This window comes from Camelus ferus, chromosome 12 (genome assembly GCF_009834535.1).
Source record: "Camelus ferus isolate YT-003-E chromosome 12, BCGSAC_Cfer_1.0, whole genome shotgun sequence".
Lineage (NCBI taxonomy): Eukaryota > Metazoa > Chordata > Mammalia > Artiodactyla > Camelidae > Camelus > Camelus ferus.
Genome location: NC_045707.1, coordinates 15712250 through 15732336, shown reverse-complemented (window position 1 = coordinate 15732336; position 20087 = coordinate 15712250). Strand labels below are relative to the sequence as shown.

Below are 20087 nucleotides of genomic sequence, written 5' to 3'. Positions count from 1 at the left end.
TAAAATAGTTTTTACATGTTTAAAGAATTATAAATAAATTTATAGGTTAATAAGGGAGATTTTAGCAAGGATACTTAATCCAAATTTGGGGTGTCAGAGGAAGTTTTCCAAAGGAATGACCTCTAGGATGGGGCTAAATGAGGAAGAAGATTTAATCAAGTGAAATAGGGTAAGAAAAAGTATTCCAGTTCAAGAGACTATCATGAAAACATTCAGAAGCCACATACAGTATTGTGGCTTGAAGATCTAAAGGTCAGAAGAGCTGGGACCTACCCTGCAGGGAAGTAAGAGTGAAGGTAGAGTACTAAGAGATGAGGCTAGAGATATAAATAGGCTTCAGGCCATGTTGAGGGTTTTAGATTTTACACAGAGGATAAAGAGAAGTCCTGAATGGATTTTAAGCTGGGGAGTAACAATAAAATTTTCATTTTAGAGCATGTACTCTATTGGCATAGAGAATGGACTGGAGGGGACAAGACGGAAGACGAGACATAATGAAGCTGGCTAATGCAGTTGTGCATACCTTAATCCAGGTGAGAGATGGAAGGTATGGTACCAATTGGTACCAGGTGGAATGTATTGTACCAATTATTGAGTTACTGTCTCTCAGCTCCAAATCCTTCTATTCTCTGCTTTGTGGTGCTGTTTATATTAGGACTTTACTGAACACGTAATTTATCTTGATGTGAGTAGGACAGTATTTCCTGTTTTTCCATATGAATAGCCAATAATCCCAACACTCTTTACTGAATAACTCATCAGTCAGTGATCTGAAATGTCATCTTGAATCATATATTAAATTAATCCTTATAGGTTGAGATCTGTTATTAGGCCCTATATTCTGTTTCATTGATTTATCCATCCTAGTACCAATAATACTATACAGTGTATTAATTACCACAACTTTTAGAATCAATTTATCAAGTTCCTAGAAAAATACTGTTGGTCTTTTGATTGGATTGCATTGAATTTATAGATCAATTTGGAAAAATGAATATCTTGATATTGCATCTTCCTACATGTGAATATGGTATATTTCTCTGTTCATTTATATTTTCTTCAATGTTTTTCAATAAAATTTAAAATTCCTTCTCATATATATATTTTTTTGTTAGATTTATTCCTACATACTTTATTTTTAATGTTACTGTATATGGCATTTTAAATTCTTTCTCATCACTTGTGGCTGAAGCCTGGAAATGCATTTGATCCTTTTTTAAAAAATTTTACTTTTTTATTGAAGTAGTCAGTTACAATGTGTCAATTTCTGGTGTACAGCACAATGTCCCAGTCATGCATATACATATATATATATATATATATATGATCTTGTATTGATCTTATATTAAGCTATCTTGCTAAACTCAATTATTATCTAATAACTTGTGGTTATATATTTGGAGGTTGCTAATGAAGATAAGTATAGTACTGTTCAATGTTTCTTCCCTTTCAATTCTTACATCTCTTATTTCTTTTCCTTGACTTACTCCCCTGACTAGGATTTTCTGCTGATTAGAAGTGGTGATAGTAGACATCCTTATCTTCCTGGTTTTAGAGAGAATCCTTCTAGTTTTCATGATGGAAATGATTTTCCTTTAAGTTTTTTGTAGATTTCCATTAACAAATTAGGAAAGTTTCCTTTTCAGTTTGCTGAGAGTTTTTATCATGAACGGGTACTGAATTCAAATGCACATCCTATCTCTACTGAGATGACCATAGCTTTTCCTCTTCCGAATCTGTTAATATGGTAATTTACATTGATAGTTTGTTTTGTTTGGAATGTTAAGCCACCTTTGCATTCCTGGAATAAACCCAACTACATAATGTATATTATCTATTCAATACACTGCTAAATACAGTTTACTAAAAATTTATTTAGAATTTTTATCAGATTGGCCTTTTTCTTTCTCTTCCTATCTTATTTTGGTATCAACACTATCATGGTCTTATGGAAGGAGTTGGAGAATATTTCCACTTTTTCTATTTCTTGAAATGTTTACGTAAGATTTAAATGATCTAGTCTCTGAAAATCTGGAAGAACACCTAAATAAAGCCATCTAGGTCAGAAACTTCAGCTATAAACTGAATTTCTTTAATGGTGCTTTCAGCAGCAAGTACTAGAATATCCATGTAACAATGGCTTAAACAATAAAGACATTTAATTATTTCTTCTAACTATAGAACTCTTTCCCGAAAAGAGTGTAAATGACTGAGCATTTTTCTTACTTTTGATGGTGCTGCATCTGAGTGATACTTTAACAGAAAGTACAAAAAAGAGTTTGTACATACATCTGAGCAGGCTCAAATTAATGCATGAAAAAAAGGGAGCAGAATAAAGAATGAGCTTTTGGAAATCAACCAATCAATGAAATATTATTTGATAGGTGTTATAGTCTAAGTTAAATATACTACATATATATGAATATGTTTTATATATAGAATCAGAGAGAATGCTGTGTATTTTTATGCCTGAGATAGATCCAATGCATCATGTAACAGAATTTTTGTACATGCCAAAAAACAGAATTAGAGACTTTGAGTCTTAATCTTAGTTTGCCTTCCTTGTGACTTAAGTATGAGGTCTAAAGCTTGTACTTTTTATATTCTCAAGGCCTAATACAGTGCATAAACAGTATAGAAAGCCTAATCTCATTTTGTTCTTCATTAGAATGGCAGTAGTGATACAGACATAACAGAAGTTAGTGTAATCAGTCTGAGAGTGTTTTTGCATTTTGGCAGATATTCTCAAAATAAAAATTGATAATTTTTCTGCAATATTCCCAAAATACATAAGATACATAACTGAAGATCTGTTGTGTGCTAATAGGGATGTGGAGACCTTCCCAGTAAATAGCCAGAGCATTTTGAAAAGATTTTTCCTACTTTTAGGAATGACATTAATTGTGAAAGGGCAGGTGTGTTGGGAAGCAGGGAGGAGTAATCTGAAGCAACTTAAATTAGACAGTACCACTGTCTCTTTCATAGGATAAAGGTAGGAGGAGATGAAGAGGGCCAGAATCTGGTAATTTAAGGTAACAGACACTAATAATAAGCGTCTTTGAATGTAAAAGCTGAAGCAAGAGAGGACATAATTAAATTACATGAGGACAAAGAAGGATAGAGAAAGACTAAAAGGTGCTCTCAGGTCAGCCTTCCACTACAGCTGGGTACTGTTCTCACAGAATTCCCTAGAGAGTCTTCTACCATCAAGTGACATTTGAGGTATTAAACATGTGAGATGGGATTGGACACCTTGAGCATATGATCCTTAAGGGGCTGACAGTGTACACTTCCTGCTGAACTAGTTTCTTATCCTAGATCCCCAGCTCATCTGTTCTCCTGTTCTCCAGTACTTTTCAAACTTGTATCATTCTGTTACAAAAAGAAAGAGGAAGAACCAATGGATCAGCTTTGGCTGTGGGGTATGCAGTTTACCTCCAGAAAACTTTTCAGTCTATATGAGGAAGGTACTGGGAGAAGTGGGAAAGGAATCTGACATTTACTGAATGTGAAAATATATGCTAAGCAGAGTACTAGGTCATTTAATTTAATACTCATGACAGCACCGTCACCCAAGTATTATTATTATTGCCAAGGAAAAAGCTGAGACTTAGCAAAGTTAAGAAACTTGCGTCCTGACTCATGTTAAGAAGTCAAAGAGATGAAGGGGGGGAAGGTATAGCTCAAGTGGTAGAGCATATGCTTAGAATGCATGAGGTCCTGTGTTCAATCCCCAGTACCTCCACTAAGAAAAATTATTAAATAAGTAAATCTTATTACTCCCCTCCTCCAAGGTCAAGAGGTATAAACTATCAGGTATAAAATAAGCTGTATGAGGATGTATTGTACAACACGGGGGATACGGCCAATATTTTATAACACTATAAATGGAGTATAACCTTTAAAATTTGTTAATTACTATATTGTATACCTGTAACACATAATATTGTACATCAACTATACTTCAATTTTTAAAATGATATTATAAAATATTTTTTTTGAAAAAGTCAAAGAGGTAAAATGCAAATATAGTTTGACTCCAAAACTTACGGTTATTTCACGAGAGCAAGGAGGGATCCCTCCCAGTCGAGTATTAAGTTCTGGGTGTTTCCCTCCTTGGTAAGGCATCATCTCCCTGGCTCTGTAACATTTCTACAACAGAGTGACTTTTTACTGAAACAATTTAACACTCTGCAAACTAAGAATCTGACAAAAAATCCCAATGGTTTATGAAGTTCAGTAATATTAGTGTATATGTATTTAAAATCCTAAAAGAGTGAAAGGAAGTACATTAATCCTGCCAACAATAAGTTTTTAAAAAAGGAAAATGACTTCCTCTTTCATTTATTGGAATTGCTTGGAAGCAGAAGTCAGGAAATCCCCTTCCTTGATTTGTAGTATTTATGTTGCTGTTATCCACAAGGAACAGATTTGTTCTGTTTTATTCTTTGTTTGAAATTTTCAATATTTTTTTCATTTTTCCTTAATGGATCATAGTTTGCGTTATTTTAAAGATTTTTACATGACAAGAGTTTATCTATTTCCTTTTTTACATTCTGAGAAAATAAAGCTATTAGCAAACAAAAATTGCCTAATTACTTTTTGTTCATAAAAAAATGTACATTCCCTACAATGATAACTTACTATACTAGAAATTGCTTATGTGAAAATATCTTTGGTACATATATATATTTCCAGTTAGAGTAACAGATGTTTGGGAAGAACGCAAATTGTTCACATGTATCTGACTCAGCCCTTTTTATAATATCCAAGAATAACTTCAGAATAGTTTTCACCAAAGTAAAATAAAGCACCTTTAGGATTTTCTGTGTATAGTATCATGTTGTCTGCAAGCAGTGACAGCTTTACTTCTTCCTTTCCAATTTAAATTCCTTTTATTTCTTTTTCTTATCTGATAATACACAATGGAGAAAAGACAGTCTCTTCAGCAAGTGATGCCTGAAACACTGGACAGCTACATGTAAAAGAATGAAATTAGAACATTTTCTCATACCGTACACAAAAATAAACTCAAAATGGATTAAAGACCTAAATATAAGACTGGAAACCATAAAACTCATACAAGAAAACACAGTAAGAACATTCTTTAACATAAATCACAACAATGTATCTTTGAATCTGTCTCTTAAGGCAAAGGAAACAAGAATAAAAATAAATAAATGGAACCTAATTAAACTTAAAGGTTTTTGCACAGCAAAGGAAACCATCCAGATAAAATAGGAAAAGACAACCTAATGAATGGGAGAAAATATTTGCAAATTATATGACCGATAAGGGGTTAATATCCAAAATATGTAAACAGATTATACAACTCAATATCAAAAATCAAACAGTCTGATCAAAAAATAGATAGGAGACACAAATAAACACTTTCCAAAGAAGACATACAAATGACCAACACACATGAAAAGATGCTCAACATCACTATCAGAGAAATGCAAATCAAAGCCACAATGAGACAACACTTCACACCCGTCAGAACGGCTATCATCAAAAAGACCATAAACAACAAAAGTTAGTGAGGGTGTGAAGAAAAGGGAACACTAGTACACTGTTGTTAGGAATGTAAATTGGTGAGAAACAGTATGGAGATTCCTTAACTAAAAATCGAGTTACCATATGATCCAGCAATCCCACTGCTGGGCATATATCCAGAGAAAACTCTAGTTGGAGAAGATACATGCACCCCAATGTTCCTAGGAGCATTATTTACAATAGCCAAGATATGGAAGCAACCTAAGTGTCCATCAACAGATGAATGGATAAAGAAGATATTACACACACACACACACACACACACACAATGGAATGCTACTCAGCTATAACAAAGAATGAAATTTCACCATTCACAACAACATGGATAGACTTGGAGGTATCATGCTTAGTGAAATAAGTCAGAGAAAGACAAATACTCTATGTTATCACTTATATATGGAATCTTAAAAATAAAACAAACTAATGAATAAAAAAGAAACAGATTCAGATTATAGAGAAAAAACTAGTGGTTACCAGTGAGAAGAGGGAGGAGTGAGGGGCAAGATAGGGGATTAAGAGGTACAAACTGCTTATGTATAAAATAAATAAGCTACTGGGATATACTGTACAGCACAGGCAATATAGCCAATATTTTATAATGACTATTGATGGAGTATAACTTTTCAAAATTGTGAATCACTATGTTCTACACCTGAAACTTATATCGTAAATCAACTATACCTCAATTAAAAACTAAAATAAAAGATATGACAACTAAAACAAAAACAACCCCCCCCACACACACAAACTTCTGCTTTTTTGAGAGACACTGGTAAGTAAAATTAAGAAACAAGCCATAGACTGGGGGAAAATACTTTCAAAGCACGTATCTAATAAAAGACTTACATCCAGAATATAGAAACAATTTTTGTGACTCAATAATAAGACAAATAATCCATTAAAATGGGCAAAATATTTGAACAAATACTCCACCAACAAAGATATATGAAATGCAAATAAACAATACCATTAGTTATTAGGGAAATGTAAATTAACCACAATGATATATCACTACACCCTAGAATAACTAAAATTAAAAAGACCAACAATACCAAGAACAGTGGAGGATGGGGAGCAACTAGAACTCAAATAAATTGCTGGTGGGAATGTAAAATATTACATTCACTTTGGAAATGTCTGGCAGTTTTTTAGAAAATTAAATGCACCCACTCCTAAGCAATTGCACTTCTAAGTATTTACTCAAGAGAAATGAAAACAGATGTCCATATGAACTGGTATATAACTGGTATGTAAATGTTTATAGCAGCTTTATTCATAATAGCCCAAAACTAGAAACAACCCAAATGTCCATCAACTGGTGAATCAATAAATTGTGATATATCCATACAATGAACTATACTACTTAGTATTAAAACGGAATTAATTTCTGATACAGCATGGATAATCTCAAAAGCATTATGTTAAGTGAAAGTAGACAGAGACAGACACAAAAGACCATACTATTATATGAAATTCTGGTAAAGTCAAAATGATCATGATAGAAAACAGATCAGTGGTTGCCTGGGGCAGGGGTAAGAGATTAGGGAAGGAGACTGATGGCAAAGGGGCACAAGGGAACATTTGACAGTGATAAGACTTATATATCTGGATTGTCATGGTAGTTACACTGCTGTACACATTTGTCAAAAACACATTGAAATGTATACTTAAAACTGATGAATCTTAATGTACTTAAAACATACCTCAGTGAAGCTGATTTTTTTTTAATGGTCCTCTTCATGAGAATCAGATATTTAGATTAGATATAAGAGATTTCTGATCATGGGACACTATTAAAGATTTCCTTTTCATGACAGTTTTTTTTTTAATGACAGTTTTTAAGAATGAGGAAGAAAAGGCCATTGATTGAACTAAAACAGATTTTTTGAGGCAAAGAGTAAATGATACACATATATATTATATATGACACATATTATATATTATTTAATATGTAGTAAATATTACCTAATTTTAAAAGTATGCAGAAGTATCCTATAATGAAAAAGAATATGAAAAGGAATATATGTATGTACAGTGGATGACTTAAAAATTATGCTGTACACCAGAAGTTAATGCAACATTGTAAACTGACTATACTTCAATTTAAAAAATAAAAAAGATTTTTTAAAAAGAACATGAAAAAGAATAGTAAATAAATAAATAAAAGTATGTAAGTAAGAACCACAACATTTCTCAACTTAAATCTTCATTCTTCCTTTAAGATTTAGAAAAAATACTCTGGAAGTTTAATTTTTCTTTTTCTTTTTCTTTTTAACACTTTTTATTGATTTATAATCATTTTACAATGTTGTGTCATAATTTTTCATATATAGATATAAGAATGATTCCTATGGGCCTACCCAAAAAGGCAAATTTATATAATAGTTTAATATTCATATATAAAGCTTTTAAGTTCAATTAAATCAGTATATCATATGACCACAAATTCTTTTTACCTTTTTTTAAAGATGTTTCCCCTGCTTCTCTCTATACCTAATCAAAAATAATAGTCATTCCTAGAAAATAATGCATAGTATACTAAGACCTCTGTTGTTTTTTACTTTATTCATTCTCTTATGGCAATCTCATCCTTCCCAGGGTCACTCTTACCATCTATATGCTAATGATTTTGATCTATATAGCTCAGAGGCAGATCCAAAGTTTTCTGAGAACTAAATCTTATGCAATTGCAAAATTAAGAAAATTAAACTTAACACAATTTCAGAAAATTAATATAACTCTTTAAATGTATAATTCTTTGCAAAAGAGACCTGAAGATTAACTTCAGCAGCTTCACAGCAAATCTACCTCTGCTATAACTATATCTTAAAAGTCAGATATTTCTCTTAGTGACTATGGAACTATCCTCTAGTTGCCTACTGGACATCTCTACTTTTTTTTTAATTGAAGTATTGTTGATTTACAATGTTGTGTTAATTTTTGGTGTACAGCACAGTGATTCAATTTTATATATATATATATATATTCCTTTATATATATAATATATATATATATTCCTTTTCATATTCTTTTTCATTATAGGCTATTACAAGCTGTTGAATATAGTTCCCTGTGCTATACAGTAGGACCGTGTTGTTTATCTATTTTATATATTTGTATGTTTGTATCTGCAAATCCCAAACTCCTAATTTAGCCTTCTTCTCCTTTACCCTTTGATAACCGTAAGTTTGTTTTCAGTATCTGTGGGTCTGTTTCTGTTTTGTAAATAAGTTCATTTGTGTCATTTAGATTCCACATATAAGCGGTATCATATGGTATTTGTCTTTCTCTTTCTGACTTACTTCACTTAGCATGGCCCCTGTGCAAGGATGACACACAAATTCATGAAGCATTAAAAAAAAAAATCCCCTAGTGCTTGGCACTGTACATAGCATATAGTAGGCACTCAGTAATACTTATTGAATCAAAAAATGAATGACTTTTACTTAGAAGTATGAATGAAGTTAAGGGAAACAAGACAAAAATTGTATTTATGCAATGGAAGATAAGTATACCAGTGAACAAGTGCCAGGAGGGACTGTAGAAAAATAACCACAACAAATGAACTAGGAGGAAAATGAACAAAGGATCTGAACTGAAAGGAAAGCAATTCACAGCAAAGAAACCCAAATGTGCAGTAAGCATGAAAAAAGATATTCTCATTATCAATTAGACAAGTACAAATTAAACCAGTGATATTGTCATTCCATATTCATCAAATTGTCAAAGATTTAAGTCTGTCGAGAAATAAAATCTCACACTGTAGATGGAAGGATAAACTGAAGACATATACCTAGCAATTCTATCGTACAAGTATAAAGATGTCCTAACATTGTTTATGAAAAAAAAAAGGAAATAATCTAATAAAATATATAGCAGTGGTATATATGTCAATGGAATACTTCAAAATATTTACAAATGAATTACAGTTGAATATATGAATATGGCTAGTCCCCCACAATAAAGAATAAATAATTAATGTCAATGGTGGAAATGTTGAGAAATCCGGAGTGAAGAAACAAAGGACTCAATACAGGAGAAAAGCAAAGGGTAACGGTATGATCATTTGATGACCTCAATCTGCTAACTCTTTTCCAAATAAACATCTCACCTTACTTAAGTTCATTAAATGAAACTTCTTTTAGCTTTAGCAGTGAATAATGCTATTGACTGCAATAGTGCTTTTTTTTCCTCTTTTTGAGTGGTTACAGGGATTGTAAAATTGTTGTGTTTACATTATTATCTATAAATTCCTGAAAACAATTCAAATTAATTTTATGTCTTAAAATTTTACTTAAATGATACAATTCCCCTCCACCAGCTATCCATGGTAATGTTAGTTCTTCATAAGGTCAAGGAGATGGTACTAATAAATCAAAATAATTTGAAATGTTTTGTTTCTTTTTTAAATAAGTTTTTAAATTGAAGTATAGTCGACTTACTATGTTGTGTTAATTTCTGGTGTACAGCATAATGATTCAGTTATACATATATATTCCTTTTCATATTCTATTACAAGCTATTACAAGATATTGAATACAGCTTTCCATGCTGTACAGTAAGACCTTGTTGTTTATCTATTTTATATATAGTAGTTAGTATCTGCAAATCCCAAACTCCCAATTTATCCCTCTACCCACTTTGTACCCCTGGTAACCATAAGTTCGTTTTCTAGGTCTCTGAGTCTGTTTCTGTTTTGTAAAAAAGTTTATTTGTGTCATTTTTTTAGATTCCACATATGAGTGATATCATATGGTATAAAATGCTTTGTTTCTAATAAAAGACACTTTTTAGTAACAAATTCCTAGGCAGAGCTTCAAATTTATTTTTATTAAATAGAATGTTTTTAAACTTACGTGACTTAAATCTTTGACATGAGATTCATGCCTTCTAATACCAATTTAAAATTTTCTAAATCTCTTATAATATTTATATATATTTACTTTGAGTATTAATTGATCTTTACTGCAATGCGATTGAAAATATTTTTAAAAATCTTCAAGAATATATACATCATTAAAGCAAGGTCTTGCAAGAAATTGTTAGCTAATCTATTTGCCAAGCTAGAATAAAAAGAATAAGAAAAATGCATGTATAATGAAGGATATGCCTGACATACAGCAGTGGCAATTTGTAAACGACATGCCACTCATCTTAACCTCAGTACTTAACAAGTTTTAATAATCTCAATTTCGAGTTCTTTAGCTACACTTTCTAACTCAATTTAATTTTTTATTGGATTGGTGGTAAACAATAAATTTTTATCCAGAATACTTTTAAATGGTTAACTTATTTTATTTCAGACACTGAGTCGCAGTTGATAACTTAGTGTCAAATAATGACTTCAGGAAAATTTTCTAACAAATTTGTGGCTACTCCAGACTTCCTTCCCATGATTGTACAAGCACCATTATAATAAAATGCAATTAAGTTTGCTTTCAAATATTATCAAAGCCACAATCATTTAAAGGAGACAACAATGTACTAGAAATACACTCTGCTGTGGCTGACACCAATTCTTTTAAAGCCACAAATACAATTACCAATACAGAAATTGATTCAACTGAGTTAAATAAATTGCTAGGTGCTTTTCTTTAAAAGTGTAGATGCCTGATCAATTACAGTACATATTTGATATTCCCTTTTATAATATTCTTAACTACCATTATGTAATTTCCTTTGCAATTTGGTCAGCTGTTCTTGTTGCACTGTATCATGCATGTAAACAATTGCCTGTGTCTGCTCCATTTTCTTCTTTTAATTTTATTGCTCCCCTCACTATCAGATAAAGGCCTATTATGTTTTACTTAACTGTGAAGAGTATTAAAAACTTCTGGGTATTGATATTTTTATTATTTAGTTTATACACTAAGTTGGAAATTGATTCATTAGTTGATTCTTTTAACAAATCTTGAAGTTTAGTACAGTCTTCAGGAAAATCATGTTCCCTAATTTTTTTTTTCCAGAAAAATTTGCCTAGTAGTTTCATTAGTACCATTTGGTGTTACTAAATATGCCCTCCATTCCTTGGATCCATGGACATGCCTTTCTTTTGTCCCTCCTTAATGCTGAACTATCAAACAATTCTTACATTCTAGTTTACATTCTTTCATTTCAAGCAATTTGCACTGCTTTGAAAACATAAACACTTGTCTTTCATTCCAACAATCTGGAAGCACAAGGTTATCTATTTCCTTTGCTGAACGTGGTAGTGTTTCTTCAATGACTAGTTGTTCAAAAACTTTGCAGTTTGTTTCCATTACCTTAGGTATCCCACAATTTTAACTCCTATCATTTACTGTGTCTGTTTTAAACTTCTTCACATTAAAAAAACTTAATAAGTCACTGTTACTTTAGCTTTTTAGGGATCTGAATCTGAAACATAATTTTATGTTAGTAAAATTCACAATACTACTTGGAGGTTAACATTAAATTTTTGTTAATAATTCTAATATAATTTTAGAAATGGCATAAATTTTATTTTTAATTAAAATTTTTTACTACATTGTAATTAGCTAAACCAGTATTTTGTACCCTGCTTATAAATGTATAGTTGGGTAAAAATGTCATACATGGTATTCTTAGGTTTTGGCTTTAATTTTTTAATGCAAATTTCTAAGAATATGCTAATATTTGGTTTCATCTTAAAGATTTAGCATGTAATATTTTCATTATTTTATAAATAATAAGTATGCATCTGTGTTTTCATACATATTATATACCTATGTCATATACATTAGCATATATCTAGGTATGCATATATAGTCAATATTCTGAATATGAGTCAAAATTTCTATGTCTGTTTTACATCAATTGGATTTTCTTTTTTAACCTTCTGACCCTCTTCACCCATTTCTCTCCCTTTCCCAACCCTGGCAACCACCAATCTGTTCTCTGTATCTATGAACTTTTTTTTTTGTTTTTTAAGATTCCACATATAAGAGAGATCATAAAGTATTTATCTTTCTCTGACTTATTTCACTTAGCATAATGCCCTCAAGTTCCATCCACATTGCAGCAAATGGCAAGATGTCATTCTTTTTTATGGCTGAATAATATTTCACTGCATATATACCACCTTTTCTTTATCCATTCATCCACTGATAGACACTTAGGTTATTTCCATATTTTGGCTCATAAATAATGCTTCAATTAACATGGGGTGCATGTACCTTTCTGAGTTAGTGGTTTCATTTTCTTTGGATAAATACCCCAAGGTGGAATTTGCTGTATCATATGGTAGGTCTACTTTTAATTTTTTGAGGAAACTCCATACTGTTTTCCACAGTGGCTGTACCGATGTACATTCCTACTAACAGTGCACAAGGGTTCCCCTTTCCCCAGACCCTTACCAACACTTGTTATTTTTTGTATTTTTGATAATAGACATTCTAATACTGTGAAGTGATATCTCATTGTGGTTTTGATTTGCACTTCTCTAATGATAAATGATGTTAAGCATCTTTTCACGTACCTGTTTACCACCTGTATGTCTTCTATTGGAAAATGTCTATTCAAACCTTCTATCCATTTTTTAATTCATTTTTTTTTTTTTTTTGCTGTTGAGTTGTATGAGTTCTTTATATACTTTGGATGTTGGCTCCTTATCAGATATATGATTTGCAAACATTACCTCCCAGTTAGTAGGTTATCTTTTCGTTTATGGTCTCCTTTGCTGTGGAAAAGCTTTTTAATATGATGTAGTCCCACTTACTTTTTGCTTTTGATGTCAGATTCAAAAAATCATCATCAGACCTATGTCAAGGAGCTTACCACTATGTTTTCTTCCAGGAATTTAATAGTTTCAGGTTTTATATTCAAGTCTTTAATCCCTGTGAGTTAATTTTTGTTTATGGTGTAAGAGAGTGATCCAGTTTCCCCAACACCATGTATTGAAGAGACCATCCTTTCCCTATTAAATATTCTTGGTTCCTTTGTCATAAATTAATTGACCATGGGTCAATGTATGGGTTTATTTCTGGGCTCTCTATTCTGTTCCATTGATCTATGTGTCTGTTTTTAGGACAATGCCATACTGTTTTAAAACATAGTTTAAATAAAGTTGGGGAGCATAACACCTCCAGCTTTGTTTTTCTTTCTCAATATTACTTGGCTATTCAGGATTTTTTTTTTTTTTAAGGGGGTGTTCCATTCAAATTTTAGGATTATTTGTTCTATTTCTTTGAAAAATGCCATTAGGATTTCGGTAAGGGTTGCACTGAATCTGTAGATTGCTTTGGGTTGAATGGACATTTTAACAATATGGATTCTTCCAATCCATGAGCATGGACTATCTTTCCATTTATTTGTGTCCTCTTCCATTTCTTTCATTTCGTATAGTTTTCAATCTATAGGTCTTTCACTCTCCTTAATTAAATTTATTCATAGGTATTTTATTCTTTCTGATGAAGTTGTAAGTAGGATTATTTTCCTCATTTCTTTCTTATAGTTCACTGCTAGTGTATAGAAACACAACAGACATTTGTGTATTGATTTTGTATCCTGCAATTTAACTGAATTCATTTTTTAGTTCTAACAGTTTTTTACATGGAGACTTAAGCATGAATTTTAAAATATTTACTGTGCTTTTTGGTCTATACCTATACCTACTTGCTATTTGAATATCTACTATCAGTTTTAATTCTTTTTCCAACAGAATTTCACAAAATCAGACTACAACTAAATCCTTGATTACTATTTGATTCAGCAAGAAAGATGTTCACATCACTGCCAAAAAAGTGTAGTTCAGACATGGATGTTGGTTGATATTTTTGTTTAATTAACTAGTAAGACAAAAGCAAAACAGTGAAGAAGTATATTGGAACTTAATTCATTTATCACTGTCATGAGCAACTTCTTTACTGAATTGGATAATAGGTTTTGACTACTGCAAGAATACTTCCTCAATTTTTTGTGCTATTCACAATGTCAAGGCCACAGATGTGATACATCATTAAGTTTAATTCTGCATTATTATTTTCTCCACCAGCATACTGCTTGTTTTTGTAAATAAAGCTTTATTAGAACATGGCCACGCCCACTTTTAATATAAGAGTTGAGTAGCTGTGACAAAGACCATATGTACTGGAAAGCCTTAAATATTTACTGACTGGCTGTTTACAGAAAAAAAATTGCAGACAACTGGTCTAGAAAACCAACAAAACAATAAGCCAAGCCTTGATTTGTAGCATTTGCCATTTTCCATGGTGTAAATACTCCTGTTGTAGCCAATTTCATACTACAAATGTGACATACAAACGTTGAGAAGGAATGCATACAATGTTATATAGTATTTCTGTCAGAGATAAAATAGACAACCTTAAAATGAAATCTTTAAAAAAGTGTTTTGAGTACTTATTACCTGTTTTTAACATGTATTAATTTATTTAATTTGACTTTTAACTGGTTATGCTTAACAACTGGATCATAAAATCCCCCCAAATTTAGCAATGAGCCTTGCAAAGTGGTAAAAGCCAACTGTGGTGTACTACTAGCTCTATTTTTAAAAGGACACTAAGGGAGGCTGTGGGAGAACAAGTAGTAATTTGCCTAATTGGTAAGTAGTTGAGTCAAGGTTCAAACTAGGTTCAGAATTCTGACCCAAGTTAGGCTTCCTAGTCTTCTTAGTGGAGAACAAGGGCCTTTACTGGCTCGGTTAAAAAAAAAGGGGGGGGGGGCGCGAGGGCACATATTAAGGGAATTCCAAATGCAACGGAATGCATTTTCTGGAGTACCATCTTATATATTTGCTAGGAGTCTACCGAAACTCCCAGGCAGCATGGAAACATGAGTCTTGATGCTTGATACCTATTCAGGATCAGTCTGGGCTGGGTATTGGAAGGAATAAGGGAACAACTGATTGGTCCATCTATCATCTGCTGCTGGAAATTTATTAGAAATTTTCCTTAACTGGTTTAGGAAGTGTAAATACAAGCATTTACTACCACGAGCCCCTTATAGTACTTATCAAGCTACATAAATTCGGGAAAGCTTCAGAAAACTTGTAGTCTGAAACCTTACCACACTTGGGGTGCAGGTAAAGGAAAGGACACTATGAAAGGGCACTCAGGCAGCTGCCCGTATCTGAGGTAAAATTTGTGGGCAGGATGGCCAGGTGCTAGGCCTCTTGACGAACTCTAAACCTTTAGAGCACAGTTCCTAAGTGCAGGAATAACAATGGCTAGACTAATGGAAAACTCGGAGACATGTCCTTGTCCAACCCTTTCATCTTGACACGAAGAAACTCAGCTCTAGTGAGGTAAAGCGACTTGCACGCCAAGCGGTCGAAAGAGGAAAGATTTCCAGCTCTTTCCACTACACCACACGGCCTCCTCTAGAAGACCCTCCCTGCACAGAACTTACCCAGAAAGCACCAGGAACCTGGCTGGGGACAGGCCTACACTTGAACTTAGGAGAAACGTCCTAGTCTCTCCTGAGTTAGAAGGTTGAAACCAAAGTACAGGAGCACAAACTCTAGGCGGTGAAGGAGACTGGCTTCCTCAGAGAACAAAGTACAGAGTCAGACACCGCCCCTGGAAAAAGCTGCCACGCCCCTCACAACGCCAACACCGCGCGCGGCGGAGCAACGCGAGCCGCCGCGATGGGCAGGGCACGCAGCCGGCGGCGCGCACGTTCGCCCCGAGGCCGCACGGGAGGCGAGCGGGCGTGCGCGCCCCCGTGGCTGTGGGCGGGGTGCGGGGTGCGGGGCGGGGCTCTGAGCCGGACCGGGGCGGGGCCGCAAGGAGCTGTAGGTGCTGCTGGTAGGTCGCGACAGGTGCGCGAAGCAGAGCGCAAGGGACCCGTGGCAGGGCTGGTAGCAACGCAGAGAAAAGACCGCTTTTAGTCAGGTAAGGGTCTTCTTTCTCCACATCCTCCACAGCTGGAGAGTACGCAGAGACCCTCCACACCCTCTTTCTCCTGCGACTTCTGGGGTGAGGGAAACACCGGGACCGTGAACCCTTCCCCCTCCAGAAAGCGGGTGGAGGAGCTGCTGATCCTCTGCCCTTTTCTCACTTCTGGGTACTGCGCTGGGGTTGGGAGTAATTATGTAGAGCGGAGCCTTTGCTCCCTGAGGGCGGGAGCTGCTAGGACTCCGTCCTTTTCCACCAGGAGCACTCTTTTCTAACTATATACTTTTTTTGGTGTGGAGGAAGGTGGCAGTTCATGAACATTCAGAATAGTCTCTCAGGGAAATATTCTGATAATTCAACTGGTCTTTTCCATTCTTTATTTTCAGCCATTCTTTCCCTCTTTGATTTTTCTCCCCTTCCATTCTGCCAACGGAACTCTTAAAGATACACCCTTTTGAGGTATGTTGAGACTATAGCAGTCCTTGCAGCTAGATGTGTCACCCTGGAATCGCTATCGTGTATATATCGCTACCACCTGTTAGTGCGTAGGGTTATTATAAGGTAATTGTACACCCCTGGCTACACCTACTAAGCTTGAAGTTGTAGGTGCTAGGAGTGAACTATCTGGCACTGTTCCTTACGTCCTTACTGGGGCTTACAATCCTGGTGAGAGATATTTGAACTACTATTGTCTTTCACTTAATTCTAGCTTTCAGAAGTCTGCCTAATCCAGATGGTTCTAATGGCTTGATTTTTCAAGTTAGTCAGAGATACTGAGTCATCAGCTTTTAAGACAATGACCCTTTAAAAGGGTAGAGGTCTTCTTTTGCGTTAGGTATTCTTTCTTTTGCTCTTCATTTAAGTGATTAAATGGATTAATTTTCATCTGCATACTACTAATACTGTCCACAAATGGTAAATATTTTATGAACCATGTGATAACACATTCTTCTGAGGTCTGAAGTAGACACAAAAGAAGATGACCCTGAACAAGCATTTCCTAAATTCCTGTGGAGTTATATCCTGAAATGAAGGATGATTATGTTTTAGGTAGACCTTCTAAAAGGTATGTGTGCTTATTTATTTCCTTTCTTTGCATTGATAGAACAACACATACATGGTATCAGGTAATCATTTTAAGAACTCATTTCATTTTTTGGACAAAACATTTATTGAGTGCCCCTTGTATTGTCAGTCCTGTGGATTCAAAATTTTAAATGTTCTTACTCTAAAAGATGAGCTTAAAATCAAATGGGTTAGGAAGGTCAATAGATACAACTTAGAGTGTTAGTGAGGTCAGTGCTGTCTAGAGATCAGCCCAGAGTGCTGTAGGACCATAGACAATACGGCTTTGAAAAAAAAAAAATTCCCTCTTCTACTTTTCCTTAAAAACAAAACAAAATAATAACAAAACAAAAACCTTTGAGCAATAGTGAGTGATTCTCTTTAGTCCATGTATTTGTATCACTCATATTCTTTACTTTGTGTTCTGCCAACATTATGGCTTTTAGATAATGGAATTAGGACTTGTCATTATTTCTGAGCAGGTCAGTAAATAATTGGTGGAGCTATTTTCACAGTTCTGTACTGGGCCTGGAAGTGTCGTTATTGTTAGCATGTAGTCCCTGAACTCTAGAGCCTCTGGGAAGAGAATAGTGTATTGGCAACATTAGCAAAGCAGTACCATTTTGTAAAAATTGTTCCATTGTATAACTTTGTTTGACTTGATACATTCAAGTTTTGTTTCAAGTTCTGGTTAAAGGTGGGCCAAATTTTAACCTTCTAATAATTCAAATAACAATAAGAAGAGAAAGCTTCAAAAATGAAAACAATTCTATTAACAGCACATCTTGATGGCAAAGGACACTTTTTCTTGCTAAGGTGCCCTCGAAATGTCTTTCTCTTTCTTTCTGTCTTTCTTGAGCAGGGAATACGGTGGGTAAATGGGTGGAGGAGGAATGGGTCAGAAATGTTTGAAGATTCTTTGCAGAGTTTTAATGATCTGAAGTCTTGAGTGCTCTTCATAAAACTGCAGCTGTTTATTAACTGCCTACTGTGTGCCAGTGTTGTAATATCAGAGGATGCACATGATATAGTCCCTTCTATATGGTTATGTTTTTCATTTTTAAAATAGAGACTTTGAGTTAATAATACAGATGATGGTTGTTTCATTTGGCAGTTTGAGCCATAGTACTTGATGAACACATTTCTTGAAATTGCTTACCTCCTTTCTTTCTGTTTACACTCTAGGAAAGTGGTCCCACCAGGAGTTTTTGGAAAGGCAGTAGGTATTTGCATGTATTTTGTGTAGGTACAATAAGTTTGTTGTTTACTTATAATGTTTTCAAGTACAATTTTAATTATTGTTCCTATTAAGGTTTCAGATACCTTGCCTGGATTTCCTCTGGTATTTTTCAACAATTAATTTAGAATCTCTGTACCAGAAAGTTTCATCAAAGATATATACACAACACAGACACAAAAGAATGTTTAGAGTCTGGGAGATCTTTAAACCTCGTTGCCATAAAAGACAACCTCACTACAAATTGGGAGAATTTGTCATTATGTTGATGGCAAAACTAGTTTTCAGGCATTCTTAATTCCATACACTCAGAAATAGGTGACTTGCATTGGGATTAGAATTGTACTCTTTCTGCAGTTAGGAAAATGTGTGAGTTGGTTTCTAAGTCAGGAATTTTCATAAGAAAAGACTTTAAAAAAATTTGCTATAGTCTTTCACTGTATGTTTTTTGATGGGAAGTTACAGTACTTTATTTTGGTTTGTGTACAGTAATCTCCAGGTTATGTTAAATTACTTAACACAGATTCTCAAGATTCTTTAGTAACAAATGAGTGGTTGTAAATTGAGTAGTTCTACTTAATGGTTGTGGAATTGAGATTCCATGGTAAATGGTACTCTTGGTAGGCCCATACTGATATGTTTATTCTGTGGGCTGGATCCAAAGTCCTTGAGGCTCAGTCAAGCTATTGTGCTAAAGCAGACCTCTTTTCATAAAAAGGAAGAGGCTTGACCCAACAAGAAATCTCTTTTTTAACATGTCAGTGATTTCTTTATATTTGAAAATGTTTCTAGAGACTTTACATGTCTAGTTATAAGAAGTTAACATGATAACTATGAAATTTTACATTCCCTTTATTTTTTTGTAAAGAATTTCTCAGTATTACTCTGAAAGTAAGAACTTTTATTGTTAGGAAAAAATCAAGACAACTTTTTTGTACTTCTGATAACAAGCATGGAGCTATTTTTTTCCCTTATTATGCTATATACTGTACTTTACAATCCCTCAAACATGTTTTTTCTTTCATACCAAAGTATTGCCAATTTTTGTTTCATTACCCATAGATTAGTAATCCTGATATACTTTTAGTTGATCTTAAATTTCCACAATCTTTTTTTTTCCTACAAACTGAAATTTAAGCAAATAATTTAAGCCCAGGATTTCTTTTCCTCGGGTCGATTTTTATGAACAGGTAACTTTTGCTCAGATTTGGCTTCCACCTCCAGCATGAAAGGAAACCAATCTATCCATGCATACATTGGGAAACCCAATGATTTCCCTCTAATGGCCCTGTCACTGTCCTCCTCCTCATCACTGGGCAACATTTGACCAAGGGGACAACTTTTCTGATTCTTCCCTTCATGTGGCTTTCTTCTATTGT

The 20087-nt window shown here is 33.9% G+C and overlaps 1 protein-coding gene and 1 non-coding gene across 3 annotated transcripts in view; both read left to right on the top strand.

Moving 5' to 3' along the window:
• Positions 1-3672: 3672 nt before the first annotated feature.
• Positions 3673-3745, top strand: TRNAS-AGA. The gene has a single exon. It is a non-coding gene; the product is annotated as a tRNA-Ser (tRNA).
• Positions 3746-16265: 12520 nt separating this feature from the next.
• Positions 16266-20087, top strand: part of LIMA1 (LIM domain and actin binding 1) — a 71470-nt gene continuing 67648 nt past the window's right edge. For both annotated transcript variants that reach the window (XM_006177709.3, XM_006177708.3), the window contains exon 1: positions 16266-16403. The gene's annotated coding sequence lies outside the window, so the exon portion shown is untranslated. The remainder of the gene's footprint in view (positions 16404-20087) is intronic.